Source organism: Papio anubis, chromosome 9 (assembly GCF_008728515.1).
Source record: "Papio anubis isolate 15944 chromosome 9, Panubis1.0, whole genome shotgun sequence".
NCBI classification, from domain to species: domain Eukaryota; kingdom Metazoa; phylum Chordata; class Mammalia; order Primates; family Cercopithecidae; genus Papio; species Papio anubis.
This window is the reverse complement of record NC_044984.1, coordinates 77,768,485-77,792,146: the sequence shown is the minus strand read 5'-3', so window position 1 is coordinate 77,792,146 and position 23,662 is coordinate 77,768,485.

Genomic DNA, 23,662 nt, shown 5'->3' with positions numbered 1-23,662 from the left:
TTCCTCTTTGCTAAGGCACATACAAGATTAACATTTTTCTGCCTCAATTACATTTCCCCTATATACATTTGTTTTTTAATTACCCAAGTAATATACGAATATAATCTTATTAAAATCAGCATGTTACAGAAAATCTAAACTCTCATTTACATCATCATCAATTTTACTCCTCAGATGTAACCATTGTTATTTTTACATATATAACCATTGTTATTTTTACGTGTCTATTCAATTGTGTTCATTTCTGTCCATTTACATCCATATGTGCACCCATAGGAAAACTTGTACTATTGTTACATGACAGTTTAACAACATAAATATTACAAATAATATCTTAGGCTTTACAACATGAACATTAAAAATAATATATTAGAAATATATCGTGGAACTTTTTAAACAATTTTTTATTATACTTTAAGTTCTAGGGTACATGTGCACAACCTGCAGGCTTGTTACATATGCATACATGTGCCATGTTGATGTGCTGCACCCATTAACTCGTCATTTATATTAGGTATTTCTCCTAATGCTATCTCTCACCCCTCCCCCTGCCCCACAACAGGCCCAGTGTGTGATGTTCCCCTTTCTGTGTCCAAGTGTTCTCATTATTCAGTTCCCACCTATGAGTGAGAACATGCAGTGTTTGGTTTTCTGTTCTTGCGATAGTTTGCGGAGAATGATGGTTTCCAGCTGCATCCATGTCCCTACAAAGGACATGAACTCATCCATTTTTATGGCTGCGTAGTACTCCATGGTGTATATGTGCCACATTTTCTTAATCCAGTCTGTTGTTGATAGACATTTGGGTTGGTTCCAAGTCTTTGCTATTGTGAATAGTGTCACAATAAACATATGTGTGCACATATCTTTATAGCACCATGATTTATAATCCTTTGGGTATATACCCAGTCATGGCATGGCTGGATCAAATGGTATTTCTAGTTCTAGATCCTTGAGGAATCGCCACACTGTCTTCCACAATGGTGGAACTAGTTTACAGTCCCACCAACAGTGTAAAACTGTTCCTATTTCTCCACATCCTCTCCAGCACCTGTTGTTTCCTGACTTTTTAATGATTGCCATTCTAACTGGTGTGAGATGGTATCTCATTGTGGTTTTGATTTGCATTTCTCTGATGGACAGAGATGATGAGCATTTTTTCATGTGTCTGTTGGCTGCAAAAAATGTCTTCTTTTTGAGAAGAGTCTGTTCATATCCTTTGCCCACTTTTTGATGGGGTTGTTTTTTTCTTGTAAATTTGTTTGAGTTCTTTGTAGGTTCTGGATAGTAGCCCTTTGTCAGATGAGTACATTGCAAAAGTTTTCTCCCATTCTGTAGCTTGCCCATTCATTCTGATGGTAGTTTCTTTTGTTGTGCAGAAGTTCTTTAGTTTAATTATATCCCATTTCTCAATTTTGGTTTTTGTTGCCATTGCTTTTGGTGTTTTAGACATGAAGTCCTTGCCCATGCCTATGTCCTGAATGGTATTGCTTAGGTTTTCTTCTAGGGTTTTTATGGTTTTAGGTCTAACATTTAAGTCTTTAATCCACCTTGAATTAATTTTTGTATAAGGTGTAAGGAAGGGATCCAGTTTCAGCTTTCTACATATGGCTAGCCAGTTTTCCCCAGCACCATTTATTAAATAGGGAGTCCTTTTCCCATTTCTTGTTTTTGTCAGGTTTGTCAAAGATCAGATGGTTGTAGATGTGTGGTATTATTTCTGAGGACTCTGTTCTGTTCCATTGGTTTATATCTCTGTTTTGGTACCAGTACTATGCTGTTTTGGTTACTGTAGCATTGTAGTATAGTTTGAAGTCAGGTAGCATGATGCCTCCAGCTTTGTTCTTTTGGCTTAGGATTGTCTTGGCAATGTAGACTCTTTTTTTGACTCCATATGAACTTTAAAATAGTTTTTTCCAATTCTGTGAAGAAAGTCATTGGTAGCATAATGGGGATGGCAATGAATCTATAAATTACCTTGGGCAGTATGGCCATTTTCATGATATTGATCCTTCCTATCCATGAGCATGGTATGTTCTTCCATTTTTTTGTGTCCTCATTTATTTCATTGAGCAGTGGTTTGTAGTTCTCCTTGAAGAGTTCCTTCACATCCCTTATAAGTTGGATTCCTAGGTACTTTATTCTCTTTGAAGCAATTGTGAATGGGAGTTCACTCATGACTTGGCTCTGTGCCTGTTATTGGTATATAAGAATGCTTGTGATTTTTACACGTTGATTTTGTATCCTGAGACTTTGCTGAAGTTGCTTACCAGCTTAAACAGATTTTGGGCTGAGTCAATGGGGTTTTCTAAATATACAATCCTGTCATCTACAAACAGAAAACTTTACTTCCTCTTTTACTAATTGAATGCCCTTTATTCCTTTCTCTTGCCTGATTGTCTTGGCCAGAAATTCCAACACTATGTTGAATAGGAGTGGTGAGAGAGGGAACCCCTGTCTTGTGCCAGTTTTCAAAGGGAATGCTTTCACTTTTTGCCCATTCAGTATGATATTGGCTGTGGATTTGTCATAAATAGCTCCTATTATTTTGAGATATGTTCCATCAATAACAAATTTATTGAGAGTTTTTACTATGAAGGGCTTTTGAATTTTGTCAAAAGCCTTTTCTGCATCTATTGAGATAATCGTGTGTTTTTTGTCTTTGGTTCTGTTTATATGCTGGATTACATTTAATTCATTTGCATATGTTGAACCAGCCTTGCATCCCAGGGATGAAGCCCACTTGATCATGGTGGATAAGCTTTTTGATGTGCTGCTGGATTCGGTTTGCCAGTATTTTATTGAGGATTTTTGCAATGATGTTCATCACGGATATTGGTCTACAATTTTTTTTGTTGTGTCTCTGTCAGGCTTTGGTATCACGATGATATTGGCCTCACAAAATGAGGTAGGGAGGATTCCCTTTTTTTCTATTGATTGGAATAATTTCAGAAGGAATGGTACCAGCTCCTTCTTATACCTCTGGTAGAATTCGACTGTGAATCTGTCTGGTCCTGGACTTTTTTTTTGGTGGTAGGCTATTAATTATTGCCTCAATTTCAGAGCCTGTTATTGGTCTATTCAGAGATTCAACTTCTTCCTGGTTCAGTCTTGGGATAGTGTATGTGTCCAGTAATCTATCCATTTCTTTTGGTTTTCTAGTTTATTTGCATAGAGGTGTTTATAGGGTTCTCTGATGGTAGTTTGTATTTTTGTGGGGTCAGTGGTGATATCCCCTTTATCATTTTTTATTGTATCTATTTGATTCTTCTCTCTTTTCTTCTTTATTAATCTTGCTAACAGTCTATCAACTTTGTTGATCTCTTCAAAAAACCAGCTCATGGATTCATTGATTTTTTTGAAGGGTCTCTATCTCCTTCAGTTCTGCTCTGATCTTACTTGTTTCTTGCCTTCTGCTAGCTTTTGAATGTGTTCACTCTTGCTTCTCTAGTTCTTTTAATTGTGATGTTAGAGTGTCAATTTTAGATCTTTCCTGCTTTTTCTTGTGGGCATTTAGTGCTATAAATTTCCCTCTACACACTGCTTTAAATGTGTCCCAGAGATTCTGGTATGTTGTATCTTTGTTCTCATTGGTTTCAAAGAACATCTTCATTTATGCCTTCATTTCATTATGTACCCAGTGGTCATTCAGGAGCAGGTTGTTCAGTTTCCATGTAGTTGAGTGGTTTTGATTGAGTTTCTTAATCCTGAGTTCTAGTTTGATTGCACTGTGGTCAGAGAGACAGTTTGTTATAATTTCTGTTCTTGTACATTTGCTGAGGAGTGCTTTACTTCCAACTATGTGGTCAGTTTTGGAATACTTGTGATGTGGTGCTGAGAAGAATGTATATTCTGTTGATTTGGGGTGGAGAGTTCTATAGATGACTATTAGGTCTGCTTGCTGCAGAGATGAGTTCAATTCCTGGATATCCTTGTTAACTTTCTGTTTTGTTGATCTAATATTGACAGTGGGGTGTTAAAGCCTCCCATTATTATTGTGTGGGAGTCTAAGTCTCTTTGTAAGTCTCTAAGGACTTGCTTTATGAATCTGGGTGCTCCTGCATTGGGTGCATATATATTTAGGATAGTTAGCTCTTCTTGTTGAATTGATCCCTTTACCCATTATGTAATGGCCTTCTTTGTCTCTTGATCTTTGTTGGCTTAAAGTCTGTTTTATCAGAGACTAGGATTGCAACCCCTGCCTTTTTTTGTTTTCCATTTGCTTGGTAGATCCTCCTTCATCCCTTTATTTTGAGCCTATGTGTGTCTCTGCACATGAGACGGGTCTCCTGAATACAGCACACTGATAGGTCTTGACTCTTTATCCAATTTGCCAGTCTATGTCTTTTAATTGGAACATTTAGCCCATTTAAATTTAAGGTTAATATTGTTATGTGTGGATTTGATCGTGTCATTATGATGTTAGCTGGTTATTTTGCTCGTTAGTTGATGCAGTTTCTTCCTAGCATCAATGGTCTTTACATTTTGGCCTGTTTTTGCAGTGGCTGGTACCGGTTGTTCCTTTCCATGTTTAGTGCTTCCTTCAGGAGCTCTTGTAGGGCAGGCTGGTGGTGACAAAATCTCTAAGCATTTGCTTATCTGTAAATGATTTTATTTCTTTTTTTTTTTTTTATTTATTATTATTATACTTTAAGTTGTAGGGTACATGTGCATAACGTGCAGGTTTGTTACATATGTATACTTGTGCCATGTTGGTCTGCTGCACCCATCAACTCGTCATTTACATCAGGTATAACTCCCAATGCAATCCCTCCCCCCTCCCCCCTCCCCATGATAGGCCCCGGTGTGTGATGTTCCCCTTCCTGAGTCCAAGTGATCTCATTGTTCAGTTCCCACCTATGAGTGAGAACATGCGGTGTTTGGTTTTCTGTTCTTGTGATAGTTTGCTTTCTCCTTCACTTATGAAGCTTACTTTGGCTGGATATGAAATTCTGGGTTGAAAATTCTTTTATTTAAGAATGTTGAATATCGTCCCCCACTCTCTTCTGGCTTATAGAGTTTCTTCCAAGAGATCTGATGTTAGTCTGATGGGCTTCCCCTTTGTGGGTAACCCGACCTTTCTCTCTGGCTGCCCTTAACATTTTTCCCTTTATTTCAACTTTGGTGAATCTGACAATTATGTGTCTTGGAGTTGCTCTTCTCAAGGCATATCTTTGTGGTGTTCTCTGTATTTCCTGAATTTGAATGTTGACCTGCCTTGCTAGGTTGAGGAAATTCTCCTGGATAATATCCTGAAGAGTGTTTTCCAAGTTGGTTCCATTCTCCCTGTCACTTTCAGGTACACTAATCAGATGTAGATTTGGTCTTTTCACATAGTCCCATATTTCTTTGAGGCTTTCTTCATTTCTTTTTACTCTTTTTTCTCTAAACTTCTCTTCTTGATTTGCTGAGTTTAAATTCATGAAATTGAATGGTTCTTTGGAGAACCCTAACTAATATACATAGGGAAAAGAGTAATAAGTTCTTATTCAAGGCTATGGATAGGTTTTGTAGTAACTTCTATTATTGCTGCCTCGCCCTTTGGGAAGACTACCAAAATCCAGCTTAGCTATGTACCTAGTGATTCCTCTTCCTATGGGAGAATTGTACCTTCCCACTCCATCAACATAAGACTTTCCAAGGTGACTTGCTTTGGCCAATGACAAGTGAGTGGCTGTGAACAGCGTTATTTGTAAACTTATTATTTTCCCTCTACCACATGAACAACATGTCCTAGAAAGACACTTCTTCTTCATACTGAAACCCAGAGTGAAAAGGAACAGGTACTAGAGCTGTGACTAATTCTTAAGCATTGAATCTAAATGTGAATACAAGAGAAGCTTTGGTTAATTTTAATGATTTCACAACTTCTAATATTACAGCAAAACTAGCCTTAACTAATACCATCTTAATGGGTTATCGATCTAATGTTCTCCCTCGTTACCACAAAACTGAATGAAAAAGATTGTATATGGATAAAAAATGTATTCCCTCTCCCACTCTAGGGAAATGGCCCACATATAACTTGCTGAATTCTCAAAGTGGTGTTTGCCTTAAAAAGAATAATAACCATAGCAAATTGTTGAATAGAAAAGAAGATATTCACAACTAGCTGTGACAGATATTCTAAGGAAGAAGACTTCAGCAGTCTTCTTTATTACACTGATTTACTCTCCAAGTGTTCTGCAATCTATCATGTGAGAAAAAAATTATTGTGCCTGCTTAAGGCAGGAAGCTCTAAGGTAGCATTTATTCATTGAGCAAAATATACACTAAGAACTAACTATGCCAGAGAGCATGGGAGGCACCAGTGACAAAGACATGGTTTCTATATTCCTAAATCTTATGTTTAAGAGAAATACCGTAGAAATCTAAAACATACATACACACACACACACACACACACACACACACACACACACAAAGAGAGAGAGAGGAAATAATGTAATTAATGGATCTGGATTTCAGCCTACCTATGAGTAATAAACATAAGATAAAACCCTGGTATTTTCCACCAGTTCTGCCCATCCCCCTGCCTATCTCCCACTGTTTATGAGGTTGCAAGCTAGATAAATGAGAGCTAATGGTGAGTAGTTTAACATTTTTAAAATGAGTTAATAAAAATGCATTAATATTTTCTAAAATTCACATATATATCATTTTCGTATCCTCAGGCAAGCACTGGGTTGAACATAACATATACTCAGTAAATGGTTTCTGTATTTCACATTGCATGCCTGCATTAAAACATCTCATGTACCCCATAAATAGATACACCTATGTAATCATAAAGATTTTTAAAATATACAAAATTTAATTAATAGTTTCCAAATAAATTTTATTATTTATGTACCAAGTCCCTAGAACAGTGCCTGGCAAGCTAAGTGTCTGTATGCTTCAACATCATAATTAGGATCTCATGAACTTAATGTATATGAAAGGAAAACAATAATTAGCAGTTCTCCTAGACAGCAATAGTAACATAGATAATTCTAGGAAATACTTGGTAAATTAGTCATACCCTTCAGTCATCTATTAAATTGTTGGAAGAAAGGTAAACCTACCTCCAGTACATTACTGAAGCAATAATGAACCACTGCCAAGTTCTCAGCTACCTAAGAATATGATTTCACTTAGGAAAAACAGAGGTGTAGCAAGTAATTTAAAAGGATAACCTGGAGAACTGCATGACTAGGGAACTTTTTAAAAGTCCACCAGTCATATTCTGGAGGTTCTAGAAGAATGTGTACATGCTAAAGGAAGATGAAACAGAAAAAGGCACCAGTTGCACACCTCTTATTGGCCTTAAAGCCTGCATAACCAGGAAGTAAAATCTAACGTTGTGTTACAAAATGCATGAAGTTTGAAATGAACCTTCTCACACAGATCCTCTGGCAAAAAGCAGGAAACATACAGGCATTTTAAAAATCTGATGGAATGTTAGCAAACTACTGAATTATACTGACCCAGGTGTGTCACCTAGAACACAAGCTTAAAAATAACTTAAAACAAAAACCCTATGTATTAGTCAATGTTCATGCTGCTGATAAAGACATACCCGAAACTTGGAACAAAAAGAAGTTCAATTGGATTTACAGTTCCACATAACTGGAGAGGTCTCAGAATTATGGTGGGAGGCAGAAGGCACTTATTATATGGAGGCAGCAAGAGAAAAATGAGAGAGAAGCAAAAGAGAAAACCCCTGATAAACCCATCAGATCTTGTGAGGCTTATTCACTATCACAAGAATAGCATGAAAAAGACCAGCCTCCATGATTCAATTACCTCCCTGTGGATCCCTCCCACAACTTCTGGGAATTCTGGGAGATATGATTCAATTTGAGATTTGAGTGGGGACACAGCCAAATGATATTGTTCCACCCCTGGCCCCTACAAAATCTCATGTCCTCATATTTCAAAACCAATCATGCCTTTACAACAGTCCCCTAGAGTCTTAACTCATTTCAACATTAACCCAAAAGTCTGCAGACCAAAGTTTCATCTGAGACAGGGCAAGTCTCTTCCACCCATGAGCCTGTACAATCAAAGGCAAGCCAGTTACTTCCTAGGTACAACAGGGGTACAGATATCGGGTAAACACAGCCATTCCAAATGGGAGAAATTGGCCAAAAGAAAGGGGTTACAGGGTCCATGCAAGTTCAAAATCCAGCAGGGCAGTCAAATTTTAAAGCTCCAAAATGATCTCCTTTGACTTCCACATTTTTGGGTATCTTTTCAGCAACACCCCACTCTCCTGGTACCCATTTAGTGTATTAGTCCATTTTCAAACTGCTGATAGAGACATCCTGAAACTTGGAACAAAAAGAAGTTTAATTGGACTTGCAGTTTCACATGGCTTCGGAGGCCTCAGAATCATGGTGGAAGGCAGAAGGCACTTTTTATATGGTGGCGGCAAGAGAAAAATGAGAGAGAAGTCAAAGAAGAAACCCCTGATAAACTCATCAGATCTTGTGATGTCTATTCACTATTACAAGAACAGCACGGGAAAGACCAGCCCCCATGATTCAATTACCTCCACCTGGGTCCCTCCCACATTATGTGAGAATCTGGGAGATACAATTCAAGTTGATATTTGGGTGGGGACACAGCAGAACCATATCACTCTAGCAGAAAACTGAGTCCACACACTGCAGAAAATGTAGAAGCTACAGAATTATTTCAGCAAAGTTGCTGAACAATAAGTAGAAATAAGAAAAAAAAAAGAATAGCAAAAACAAATGCTAGAGAGTGAATAAATCTGATACCAAAGTTGGTCCATTATCCAAATGTCCAGTTTTCAGCCAAAAATTATGAGACATGCAAACAGGAAAGTACATTTCATGCATGGTGGTGAGTGGAGAAAGCAGCCAATGGAAAATGTCCCAAAGCGAGGCTCATATATTGGAATTAGTAGACAAAGACTACTATCAACAATTATAAATGTTTAAAGTGATAAAACCATGCCTAAATAATCAAAGTATGACAATGATATCAAAATAGACAATATAAATATCAATAGTGATGAAGTTATTTTAAAAGAGCAAATAGAAATTCTATAGCTAAAAACACAATGACTGAAATGTAAATTTACTAGATGGAACAAACAACTGATTCAAGCTGGCAGAAAAAGAATATGTAAACTTCCAGAGAGATCAATAGAGATTATTCTAGGAAAACAGAATCAAAGAAAATAAAGAAAGTGACTGCAGAGCCTCACAGACCCATAGGATACCATCAATCATACCAATGTACACTTAATGAGAGTTTCAGAAGAAAAAGACAAAAAGAAGAAAGCAGGAAAAATATTTGAAGAAATGATAGTCAAAGACTTGATACAGTTAATGAAAAATACTAGGCTACTCGTTCAAGAAGCTCAAGTAGAATATACTCAGAAACCTATAACCCAGACACATCTTTGGCAAATTGGAAAGAAAAATACAAACAGAAAATCTTGAAAGCGGCAGGAGAATAATGACATATATAAAGAACACTCAGTAAGATTAATAGCAGACTTTATTAGAAACAATTGAACCAAAAGGACAGTGGGATGATATCTTCATTGTTTTGCAAGAAAAAGACTATCAACCAAGAATTCTATATCTAGCTAAATTTACATTCAAAAATGGACAGATTAAGACATTTTCAGATAAACAGAAAGTGACAGAATTCATTCCTAGCAAACGTACCCTTTAGGAAATACTTAAGGGAGGTCTTCAGGGTTAAGGGACATTTGATGGTAATTCAAATTCATACAAAAAAATAAAATGTACCAGTAAAAGCAATTACACTGTGATTATGACAGTATAAATTTTTTCTAATTGTACCTTTTTTCTTCTATTTATTTTAATGGATAGCTATATAAATTCACAAATAATTATAAATTTGTTTTCACTGATTTATAATCTAATGATGAAATTCATAAGGAAGACATAATCAGAGCAAGAATTTCTATAGTATTGAAAATATGTTAGTATTAATTCAAACTAGATAGTTTTAAGATGTTCCCCAAGGAGATAATTATATTCCCCAAGGAGAATAACCAGAAAAAATGACCACAAAGTTATAAAAGAAACAAGAAAATTTAAGATACACACAAGAAAATATCTATTTGACAACAATAAAGAGAATTGAAGAATAAAGGGGAGAAAAATATATTAGATATACAGAAATCAAATAGCAACTGGCAGTGGCTATATTAATATCAGACAAAACAGCTGCTAAGGAAAAAATTGTTATTAGATGCAAAGAAGAACCTTTTATAATAATCAGACATTCAATCCACCAGGAAGATACACTATCATAAACATACATGCCGGGCGCGGTGGCTCAAGCCTGTAATCCCAGCACTTTGGGAGGCCGAGGCGGGCGGATCACGAGGTCAGGAGATCGAGACCATCCTGGCTAACATGGTGAAACCCCGTCTCTACTAAAAATACAAAAAACTAGCCGGGCGTGGTGGCGGGCGCCTGTAGTCCCAGCTACTCGGAGGCTGAGGAGGAGAATGGCCTGAACCTGGGAGGCGGAGCTTGCAGTGAGCCGAGATCGCGCCACTGCACTCCAGCCTGGGTGACACAGCGCGAGACTCCGTCTCAAAAAAAAAAAAAAAACATACATGCACTTACTAAGTCTCAAAATGTATAAAGCAAAACCAACATAACTGATTTGAGAAGTAGACAATTCAACAAAAATAGTTGAAGACTTCAAGACTTCAAAACTTCACTTTCAATGCTGTATAGAATTAGAAAGGTGATCAAAAAAGAAAGAAAAGCCTTGAACAACACTGTAAACCAAGTAGCCTTAACTGACATCTATAGAATGCTCCACCCAGCAGAATATGTATTCTTCTCAAACTCACAGTGTAAATTCTCCAGGACAGATCATATGTTGGGCCACAAAAAAAGCCTCAGTAAATTTTAAAGAATTAAACCCATAAAAATAGTGTTCTTTAATTACAATGTAATTAAGATAGAAATCAATAACAGAAGAAAATCTGGCAACATCTAAATAATCAATGACTCAAATTACAAGTGAAATTACTTTCAGATAAACATGAAAACACAACATGTCACACTTTATGGGCATCTAAACAGCTCTCAAAGGGAAAGGTAGAGCTGTAAATATATACTTTTTTAAAGTCTCAAGTGGCTAAACTAATCTTTAATATTAAAAAATAGAAAAGGAGGTACAAACTAACTCCAAATCAAGCAGAAAAAAGAAAAAGTTAAAAGTGAAACTAATGATATGATATACAGATGAGAAAAAATAGAGAATAATCCAATAAAATCAAAAGTTGATTTTTTTTAAATATATAAAAATGGACAACAAAAAAATAAAGGAAAGATAGAGAGGTTTCAAATTAATAAGTCAAGAATGAAATTAAGGAACTTCTTACAACAATAAGACAACTTAGATGAAATGGACAAATTCATAGAAAGACCCAAACTACAAAAATGGACTCAAAAAAGTACATAATATTAATAAACTAACTACAAGAAAAGAGACTGAATAGATTGAATTGGTAATATTAAAACATCCAACAAATAAAGCCCAGGTCCAGATGGCTTCACAAGTGAATTATAGCAACATCTTAGAAGAATTGTAAACAATTCTCTACAAATTCTTTCAAAGAAAAAGTGAAGACATCTGAACTCATTTTATGATACTGATAGACAAATGCATCACAAGGAAAGAACACTATAGAGCAAGATCCTCTAAGAATACAAACTAAATACCTACCAAAAAAAAAGTGCTAGCAAACTGAATCCTACATTTTCAAAGGGTAATTTACCATGACCAATTAGTATGTGGATTTATTTCAAGACTGCAAGGTTATTTACTGTCTTAAAAATAGTAAAGAATAAATTAACACACAATAAAATGTAATATACTCAACAAAAATCACATGTTCATCTTAATAGATGCAGAAAAAGCCTTTGACAAAACCCAATACCCTGCATAATTAAAAAAAAAAAAAGAATACCTCAAACTAAGAATAAGAATAGAATAGCCTTAAGCGGGTAAAAAGACTCTACAAAACAAAACCCAGAGCAAACACCACACATATGAATGAACGCAATGTTTTCTGCCTAAAATCAGGCAAAAGACACAGACAACTACTCTTAGGACTCCTATTAAACATTGTACTTGAGGAGCTAGTCAGAAAAATTAGTCAAGAAAAATAAATAAAAACATTTAAACTCGTAAAGATAACAATGAAACGACAGAACATCCCTAATCCAAAAATTTGAAATCTGAAAAGCTCCAAAATTTGAAACATTCTGAGCACTGATATGATGCTCAAAAGAAATGCTCACTGGATCATCGTGAATTTCAGATGTTCAGATTAGCAATGTGGACTGTTCCATTGGTATGTGTTTTGCAAGTATTCCAACATTCCAAAAACTAAATCAGACATCCAAACCACTCTTGTGCCATGTATTTTAGTTAAGAGATACTCAGCTTGTATCCCTATTTGCAGACGACATAATCTTGTATATAGAAAATCCTAAGGAGTCCACTAGAAACACTGAGAAGTGACAAATTCAGCAATGAAGCAAGTCAGAAGATCAATATACAGAAATCAATTAAATTTCTATAAGCAACTATAATGAACAATTTAAAATTTAAATAAACAGATATCCCATTTTTTACAGTATCATAACGAATGAAATGTCTAGGAGCAAATTTAACCAAGAATTGTATGCTAAAAATTATTAAACATTATGAAACTAAATATCTAAACAAATGGAAAGATAATGAATTAACATTGTTAAAATGGCAATTTATCTGAATTGTTCTATAGATTAAGCACAATTCTCATAAAAATCGCATCTGGCTTTTTTTCTTTTGGGCTGCATTAGTCAAACTGATTCTGGAATTCAATTAGAAATGCAAGGAAAATTGAATTGCCAAAATAGTCTCAAGAAGAAAAAAAGCAAACTCGGAAGTCTTACTCTTTTATTCTTCCTGGTTTCCAAACTTACTATAAAACTAGAAATCATGACAGGTTGGTTCTGGCATAAGGATAGGCACAGAGATTAATTCAAAAGATTTGAGATTTCAGAATAACACTCAATTTATGGTCAACTGATATTCAACAAGGATACCAAGACATTACAATGGGGGAAATAATAGTCTTTTCAATAATTGGTGCTGGGACAACTAGATGACAAAAGAATGTATTTGAAAATGTACCTTGCTTTATATGCCAAATTAAAAATGAATAATATATATAAATGCAGAAGCTAAAATTATAAAAGCCTTCAAAGAAACAGATGTAAACTTTGTAACCTTGGATTAGATCCTTATATATGATACAATAAAAGCATAAGCAACATCATCAGCAAAATAAAGATAATTTGACATGACTAAAATTGTAAAACTTTTCTGTGTTGAAGGACTGAATCAATAAATTAAAAAAATAATTCATCAGCACTAGATTTGCCTTATAAGAAATGCATATCCAAATGTTTCAACTGGAAATAAAATGACTGTAATTACTATCATAAAAACATATGGAAGTATGGAATTCACTGGTGAATATATAGTAAAATTCAGAATCCTTCAATACTGTAATGGTGGTCTGTAACTCCTTTATATCTCCAGTATGAAAGTTAAAGTCAAAAAAAGTCAGAAATAAGTATAGCTACAATAAGTTAATAAGAAACAACATAAAAAGATGTACATTGTGACATCAAAAATATAATTGTAGAAGGTAGGGTTAAAGTCTGGAGTTTTTGTATGTGACTGAAGTTATCAGTGTAAAATAGCCTCTTTTAACTCTGATTAAGCACAGTTTGTGTAAGCCTCATGATAATCACAAAGAGAAAAACTATAGCAAATACACAGTGGTAAAAAGAAATACAAGCTTAGCATTACAGAAAATCACCAAAGCAAAAAGAGAAGAAATAAGAAACAAGAAATCTACAAAACAAGAAAACAACAAAATGGCAGGAATAATCCTTATGTATCAATAATTAATTTAAATGTAAACTGATTAAATTCTCCAGTCAAAATTCATAAACTGGAAGAATTAATAGAAAAATAAACAAAATTCAACTATATGCTAACCACAATAGATCCACTATAGCTTTAAGGACATACACAGAATGAAACTGAAGGGATAGAAAATGACATTTCATGCAAATTATAACCAAAAGAGATCCAGGATGTCTATGCTAATTTATATCAGAAAAAATAAACTTCAGATCAACAGACAAAGCAACTCATTATTTAATGATAAAGAATTCAGTTCGACAAGAGAACATGGCAATTGTAAATATGTCTGAATCCAACATTAGAGCACCTAAATATATAAAGCCAGTGTTAATGGACATGAAGAGAGAAATAGATAGCAATACAATAACAGAAGGGAACTTCAATATGTTACTTTCAACAATGAACAGATCAACTAGACAAAAAGGAGTAAGAAAATACTATAATTGAACTGCACTTTAGAGGAAATAGATCTAACGAATATGTACAGAACTTTTCATCCAACAGCAACAGGAAACACATTCTTCTCTAGTGCACATTGAACATTTTCCAAGATAGACCATATATTAGGCTACAAAACTAGTCTTAACAAATTTAAAAAGATCAAAATCAGCCAGGTGCAGTGGCTCACCCCTGTAATTCCAGCATTTGGGGAGGCTGAGGCAGGCAGATCACTTGTGGTCAGGAGTCTGAGACCAGCCTGCCCAATATGGTGAAACCCCATCTCTACTGACAGTACAAATATTAGCCAGGGTGATGGAGGGTGCCTGTAATCCCAGCAACTCGGGAGTCTGAGGCAGGAGAATCACTTGAACCCAGGAGGCAGAGGTTGCAGTGAGCTGAGATCATGCCACTGCACTCCAGCTTGGGTGACAGAGTGATACTATGTCTTTAAAAAAAAAAAAAAAAGTCAAAATCTTATCAAGTTTTGTTTTTGACCACAGTAGTATGAAAGTAGAAATCAGTAACAGGAAAAAATTTGGAAAATTCTCAAATACGAAAATTAAACATGCTCCTGAATAATCAATGGGTCAAATAAAAAAATCAAAAGAGAAATTTTAAAAATATCTCAAGACAAATAATGGGAAAAAAAAAACCACCAAAACCTATGGGATACAGAAAAGAGTTCTAGGTTTGTCACAATCAATTCCTACAATAAAAAAAGAAAGATCTCAAATAGATAGGCTAACCTTGTACTTCAAGGAGCTAGAAAAAGGATAAACCCAAAGTTTGCAGAAGGAATAAACAGAATGGAAATAAAACAAATAGAGGATTTAAAAAAGAGAAAAAAATTATAAAACTAGAGTTGGATTCTTGAAAAAAATAACCAAAATTGACAAATCCCTGGCTAGGTGAAGAAAAAACCCAAATCTATAAAATCAGAAATAAAACGGTAGACATTACAGTACATATCTCATAAATGTTTTGAAAAGATTATAGGAACAATTACATGCCAACAAATATAATAATCTAGAGAATGCAGATAAATTTCTAGAAAAATACACTACCAAAGTTGAATCAGGAAGAAATGAAAAGCCTTAACAGATAATAACAAACACAGAGATTGAACCAGTAATTTAAAATCTCCCAAAAAATAAAAGCCCAGAACTAAATACCTTCATAGCTGAATTCTATCAAACTGTCAAAGAAAAATTAATATCAAGACAGGCTTATCTCATTTTATTGCACTTTGCTTTATTGTGCTTCACAGAAAATGTGTTGTTTTTAACAAATTGAAGGTTCGTGCAACCCTGCTTCGAACAGTCTGCTGTCACTATTTTTCCCAATAGCATATGCTCACTTTATGTCTCTGTCACATTGTGATAATCATCTCACTATCTTAAACTTTATTATTAAATATATCGTAGAGATCTGCCATTAGTGATCTTTGACATTATTTCATTGCTTTGGGATGCCAAGAACCATTCCCATATAAGATGAAGAACTTACTAAACGTGTGTGTTCTAACTGTTCCATTAACCAACCATCTTCCCATCTCCCCATCTTCTTGGGCCTCCCTATTCCCTGAGTTACAAAAATATTAAGCTAAATAATCCTCTAAGATACGCTAAATAATCCTCTAAGATAAGCTAAATAATCCTCTAAGATAAGCTAAATTGCCTGTAAGTGTTCAAGTAAAAGAAAGAGTCACATGTCTCTCACTGTAAATCATAAGTTAGAAATGATTAAGCTTAGTGAAGAAGGCATGTCAAAAGCCAAGACAGATCAAAAACCAGGCCTCTTGTGCCAAACAGCTAAGACAAGTTGAGAACAGAATGGAAAAGTTCTTAAAGGAAACTAAGTGTCACTCCAGTGAACAGATGAATTATATGATGGACAAACAGCCTTATTGTTGATATAGAGGAAGTTTTAGTAGTCAATAAGAGATCAAATTGGCCACAATATTCCCTTAAATCAATGCCTCATCTAGAGTAAGGCCCTAACTCTCTTCAATTCTATGAGGCTACAAGAGATGAGAAAGCTGCAGAAGGAAAGTTTAAAGCTGGCTGGGCAGGGTGGCTCACGCCTGTAATCCCAGCACTTTGGGAGGCCGAGGTGGGCAGATCATTGAGGCCAGGAGTTCGAGACCAGCCCGGCCAACATAGCAAAACCCCATTTCTACTAAAATATATTTAAATAATTAGCCAGGCATGGTGGCAGGCACCTGTAGTCCTAGCTACTTGGGAGGCTGAGGCAGGAGAATCACTTGAACCGAGGAGGTGGAGGTTATAGTCAGCCAAGATTGTGCCACTGCACTCCAGCCTGGGCAATAAGAGTAAAATGCCATCTCAAAAATAAGAAAAAAAAAAAAAAGTTTAAAGATAGCAGATGCCAGTTTATGATGTTTAAAGAAAGAATCCATCTATATAACATAAAAATGCAAAGTAAAGAAGCAAGTGCTGATATAGAACCTACAGCAGGTTTCCATAAGATCTAGCTAAGATAACTGATGAAGGTAGTTACATGGAGCAACAAATTTTTGTTGTAGAAAAAACAACCTTCTATTGGAAGAGGTGTCACCTAGGACTTTCAAAGTTAGAGACAAGTCAAAGCCTGGTGTATTAGTCTGTTCTCACATGGTTATAAGGACATTCCCAAGACTAGGTAAAAAGAAACAAGGTTTAATTGACTCACAGTTTCACATGGCTGGGGAGGCTTCAGGAAACTTACAAGCGTAGTGGATGATGAAAGAGAAGCATGTACCTTTTTCACAAGGAGGCAGCAGGGAAAATGAATGCAGGAGGAACTGCTAAACACTTATAAAACCATCAGATCTCATGAGTACTCACTATCATGAAAACAGCATGGAGAAAACTGCCTCCGTGATTCAATTACCTCCACCTGGTCTCTCCCTTGACACATGGGAATTATGAGGATTAAAAGTCAACATGAGATTTTGGGTGGGGGATACAGCTAAACCCTATCACCTGTGTTCAAAGCTTCAAAAGATAGGCTGACTCTCTTTTTAAGAACTAATTCAGCTGATGACTAAGTTTAAGCTAATGTTCAATAACCATTCCAAATCTTACAGCCCTTAAGAATTATGTTAAATCTACTGTCTGTGGTCTATAAATGGAACAAAGAATTATATTAAATCTGCTCTGCCTGTGGTCTATAAATGGAACAAAGAGTAGATTATAGCACATTTATTTACAGCATGGTTTACTGAATATTTTAAACTCACTATTGAAACCTACTAAGAAAAATATTCTTTTCAAAATATTGCTCATTGACCATGCTCCTGGTTACCCAAGAGCTCTGATGGAGATGTACAAGGAGATTAATGTTTTAATGCCTGCTAACACAACATTCATTTAGCAGCCCATGGATCAAAGAATAATTTTGACTTTCAAATTTCATCACTTCAATACATTTATAAGATTACAACTACCACAGAAAGTGATTCTTCTGATGGATCTGGGCTAAGTAAATTCAAAGTCTTTTGTAAAGGATTCACTATTCTAGATGCCATTCAGAACATTTGTGATTCATGGGAAGAAGGTCAATTATTAACATTAACAAGAGTTGGGAAGAAGTTGATACTAACCTTCAGAGATAACCTTGAAGAGTTCAATACTTAAATAAAGGAAATTACTGCAAATGTAGTGGAAACAGCAAGACAATTAGAAGCGAATCCTGAAGATGTCACTAAATTGCTGCAATCTCATCATAAAAGTTGAAAAATGAGGAGTTGCTTTTTAAGGAGAAATGAAGAAAATGGTTTCTTGGATGTAATCTACTCTTGGAGACATTGTGAATATTGTAGAGATGACAGCAAAGGATTTAGAACAATGAATAAACTTAGTTGATAAAGCAGTGGCAAGCATTGAAAAGACTGACTCCAGTTTTGAAAAAAGTTCTACTGTGGGGAAAATACCATCAAACAGTATTGCATGCTACAGAGAAATCTTTTGTTAGAGGAAGAGTTGATCAATACAGTAAACTTCATTGTTGTCTTCTTATTTTATTTTACAATTGCCACAGCCACCCAACCTTCAGTAACCACCACCCTGATCAGCAATCATCAAAAGTGAGGCAAGACCCTCCAATAGCAAAAAAAAAAACAAAAAAAAAAACTTACTAAAAGTTTAGATGATTGATAACATTTTTTAGCAATAAAATATTTTCTAATTAAGGTTTGAACAATTTTTTTAGACATAGTGGCATTGCACATATAACAGACTACAGCATAGTGGAAACGTATCTTCTATGTTCAGTGGGAAACTAAAAAGTTAGGATGACTCACTTTATTGTTATATTTGCTATCTTGCAGTGTAGAACTAAACCTACAGTATCTCAAATGTATGCCTGTACTTCTCAAAATTCCACACACACAAAAAAATAGAGTTGGAGGGAGTACTTAGGCCAGTATTATCTAAGCCAGACAAATATCACAAGCAAACTACAGGTCAAAATATCTGAATATTAACGCAAAAATTATCAACTAAATAGCCAATTGAATTTAACAACATATCAAAAAGATTATACATCATAATAAAGTCATTTATCCCTGGCATGCAAGGCTAGTTTAATACATACAAATAAATCAATGTGATAGATAACATTAACAGTGGATGACAAAAACCACATGATTATCTAAATTGGTCCAAAAAAAAAAGTATTCACCAAAGTTCAACATCTTTTATTGATTAAAAACTCAACAATTTAGTTATAGAAGCTAATTGTCATCAACATAATAAAGGCTATTTATGAAATATGCACAGCAAACATCATAACAAATGGGTAGAAATGGAAAGTTTTTCCTCTAAGAACTGGGGAGGAATAAACTGAAAGCTTTTCTTTTAAGAACTGTTCAAGGTAAGAATGCCCCATTTTCACCACTTTATTCAACACACTACTTGAATTACTATCAAGAGCAATCAGGGAAAAAGAAAAATTATTCAAACTGGAAAGGAAGAAAGAGTTATTTCTACTTGCAGATGGCATGATTCTTTATGTAGAAATCCCAAAGACTACACCAAAAATCTATTCAAACTAATACATAAACTTAGCAAAGTTGAAAAATACAAAATTAGCATACAAAAATCGGTGGGACTTCTATACACAAACCATGACCTAGCCAAAAATTTTAAAAACAATCCATTATGACAGCATACAAAAAAATAAAATGCCAAAAATAAATTTACCCAAAGAGGTGAAAGACTTGTACACTGAAAACTGTAAAACATTGATAAGGGGATGGGGGAGGCCAAGATGACCAACCAGAAGCAGTGGCGATTGGAGGCTCCCATCAAAAAGATGCAAAATAGGGTGCGAAGCGTGCACCAACAACTGAGGTATTCAGGTCTGTCATTAGGAGTGATTAGGCAGCTGGCATGACTCACTGAGGGAGAGGAAGAGAGTGGGGTGTGGTGACCCACCTGAGAACCACACAGGGCAGAGGAGCCCCTAACCCCAGCCAAGGGAGACAGTGAGTGAGCATGCAGCCCAGCTTGGGAAACTGTGCTTTTCCTACAAAACTGGATAACCCATGGATTGGAAAATTCCACTCATGAGCCCATGTCTCCACAGCCTTGGCTGTCAACCACAGAGCCACAGATTCTCAATAGCCACTAAGCTAGAATCTGCCTAAGTCTGCTGAGTTCCTGGGGGAGCAGTGGCCACCACCATTGCTGCGGCTGCCTTCTAAGGTTGCTGATCTCTTGGGAGAGGGGTGGCAGCCAACACTGCAGCTTCAGGGCTTCCTGCAGGAACTCCAATTCCAGTCAGGGGCTCAGGGACAGAACTCTGATCTCCCTGGGCCTGAGTCCCTAGGGGGAGTGGTGGCCATAATCTCCACAGACGAGCAGACTTAGTCTTTCTTCCTGCTAGCTCTGAGCAATCCAGGCAGCCCAGACAAGTGGATTTCCCTCCAGCACAGCACACCCCCTCAACCAAGGGGCAGCCAAAGTACTTGGTTAAATGAGTACTGCTTCATGTGACACCCAACTGGGTGAAACCTACCAATAGGGGTTGTCAGACACTTTATCCAGGAGCATTCCTACTGGTATCAGGTCAGGGCCCCTTGAGGTCAGAGATCCCAGGGAAAGGAGCAGACACCCATCTTTGCTGTTCTCCAGCCTCCTTGAGTGACATCTCCAGGTGTGGGAGTAAAACAGATGAATAGGGCCTGAAGTGAACCCCCCAGCAAACCACAGCAGCCCTACAGAACAGGGAGTTGACTACTGAACGAAAAAACAGAAAGCAACAACAGTATCAACAAAAAAAGTCCCCATAAAAACCTCATCCAAGGGTCAGCAGCCTCAAAGATTGAAACTAGACAAACTCATGAAGAGGAGAAATAATCAATGAAAAAACACTGAAAACCCAAAAGGTCAGAGTGCCAGTTCTCCAGATGATCACAACACCTCTCCAGTAAGGGTGCAGACTGGATAGAAGATGAGATGGACGAATTGACAGAAGTAGGCTTCGGAAGGTGGGTAGTTACAAACTACACTGAGGTAAAGGAGCATGTTCTAACCCAATGCAAAGAAGCTAACCACCTTGATAAAAGGTTACAGGAGCTGCAAACTAGAATACCCAGTATAAAGAGAAACATAAATGACCGGATGGAGCTGAAAAAACACAGCAAGAGAACTTCATGAAGCATACACAAGTATCAACAGCCAATCAATCAAGCAGAAGAATGAATATCAGAGATGGATGACTATCTTGCTGAAATAAGGCAGGCAGACAAAGTTAGAGAAAAAAAACAAAAAGAATGAAAAAAACTCCAAGAAATATGGGACTATGTAAGAACACTGAACCTACGACTGACTGGAGTACCTGAAAGAGATAGTGAGAATGGAATCAAGTTGGAAAACACACACATCAGGATATTATCCAGAAAAATTTCCCCAACCCAGCAAGACAGGACAACATTCAAATTTGGGAAATACAGAGAACACCACTAAGATACTCCATGAGAACATCAACCCCAAGACACAACCATCAAAATCTCCAAGGTTAAAAAGAAGGAAAAATGTTATGGGCAGTCAGAGAGAAAGGCCAGGCCCTATACAAAGGGAAGCCCATCAGACTAACAGTGAATCTCTCAGCCATGCTACCAGCAAGAAGAGAGTGGGAACCAATATTCAACATTATTAAAGAAAAGAATTTTCAACCCAGAATTTCATATCCGGCCAAACTAAGCTTCATAAGGGAAGAAGAAATAAAAATCATTTTCAGAAATGTAAATGCCAAGGGAATTCATCACCATCCAGCCTGGCTTTCAAGAGCTCCTAAAGGAAGCACTAAATATGGAAAGGAAAGACCAGTACCAGCCATGGCAAAACACATGAAAATATAAAAACCAATGACATGATGATGAAACAGCATCAACTAGTGTGCAAAATAACCAGCTAGCATCATGATGACATGATCGAATTCACACATAACAATATTACCTTAAGTGTAAATGAGCTAAATGCCCCAATTAAAAGACACAGACTGGCAAACTGGATAAAGGGCCAAGATCCATTGGTGTACTATAGTCAGGAGACCCATCTCACATGCAAAGACACACATAGGCTCAAAATAAAGGGATGGAGGAAAATTTACCAAGCAAAATCAGAAAAAAGCAGGGACTGCAATCCTAGTCCTCGACAAAACAGACTTTAAACAAACAAAGATAAAAAAGGAAAAAGTAAGGCATTACATAATGGTAAAGAGATCAATGCAACAAGAAGAGCTAACTATCCTAAACATATATGCACCCAATACAGGAGGACCCAGATTCATAAAACAAGTTCTCATAGACATACAAAGGGACTAAGACTCCCACATAATAATAGTGGGAGACTTTAACATCCCACTGTCAATATTAGACAGATCAATGATACATAAAATTAACAAAGATATTCAGGATTTGAACTCAGCTCTGGACCAAGCAGACCTAATAGACATCTACAAAACTCTCTATGCAAAACAAAAGAATATACATTCTTCTCAGTGCCACATGGCACTTACTCTAAAATCAACCACATATTTGGAAGTAAAATACTCCTCAGCAAATGCAAAAGAATTGAAATAATAACAAGCAGTTTCTCAGACCACAGTGCAATCAAATAGAACTCGGGACTAAGAAACTCACTCAAAACCACACAACTACATGGAAATTGAAGAGCCTGCTCCTCAATGACTCCTGGATAAATAATGAAATTAGGGCAGAAATCAAGAAGTTATTTGAAACCAATGAAAACAAAGAGACAACATACCAGAATCTCTGGGGTGCAGCTAAAGCTGTGTTAAGAGGAAAATTTATAGCACTAAATGTCCACATCAGAAAACTAAAAAGATCTCAAAACGACACACTAACATCACAATTAAAAGAGCTAGAGAGGCAAGGGCAAACAAATCAAGAAGATAGCAGAAGATAAGAAATAACTAAAATCAGAGCCAAACTGCAGGAGATAGAGACAAGAAAAATCCTTTGAAAAAAATCAACAAATCCAAAGCTGGTTTTAGAAAAAATAATATAGATGGACAGCTAGCTAGACTAATAAAGAAGAAAAGAAAGAAGAATCAAGTATATACAATGAAAAATGATAAAGGAGTTATCACCACTGACCCCACAGAAATACAAACTACCATCAGAGAATACTAAACACACCTCTACACAAACTAGAAAATCTAGAAGAAATGGATAAATTCCTGGACATATACACCCTCCCAAGACTAAGCCAGAAAGATACCAAATCCCTGAATAGACTAATAACAAGCTCTGATATTGAGGCAGTAATTAATAGCCAGCCTACCAACAACAACAACAACAAAAAGCCCAGGACCAGATGGATTCACAGCCAAATTCTACCAGAGTTACAATGAGGAGCTGGTCCCATTCCCTCTGAAACAATTCCAAACTGAAAAGGAGGGACTCCTCCGTAACTCATTTTATGAGGCCATCATCATCGTGATATCAAAACCGGGAAGAGACACACCAGAAAAAGAAAACTTCAGGCCAATATTCCTGAACAGCAATGCAAAAATTCTCAATAAAATACGACAAACCAAATCCAGCAGCATATCAAAAAGTTTATTCACCACAATCAAGTTAGCTTCAACCCTGGGATGCAAGCCTGGTTCACCATACACAAATCAATAAATGTAATCTATCACATAAACAGAACCAATAACAAAAGCCACATGATTATCTCAACAGATGCAG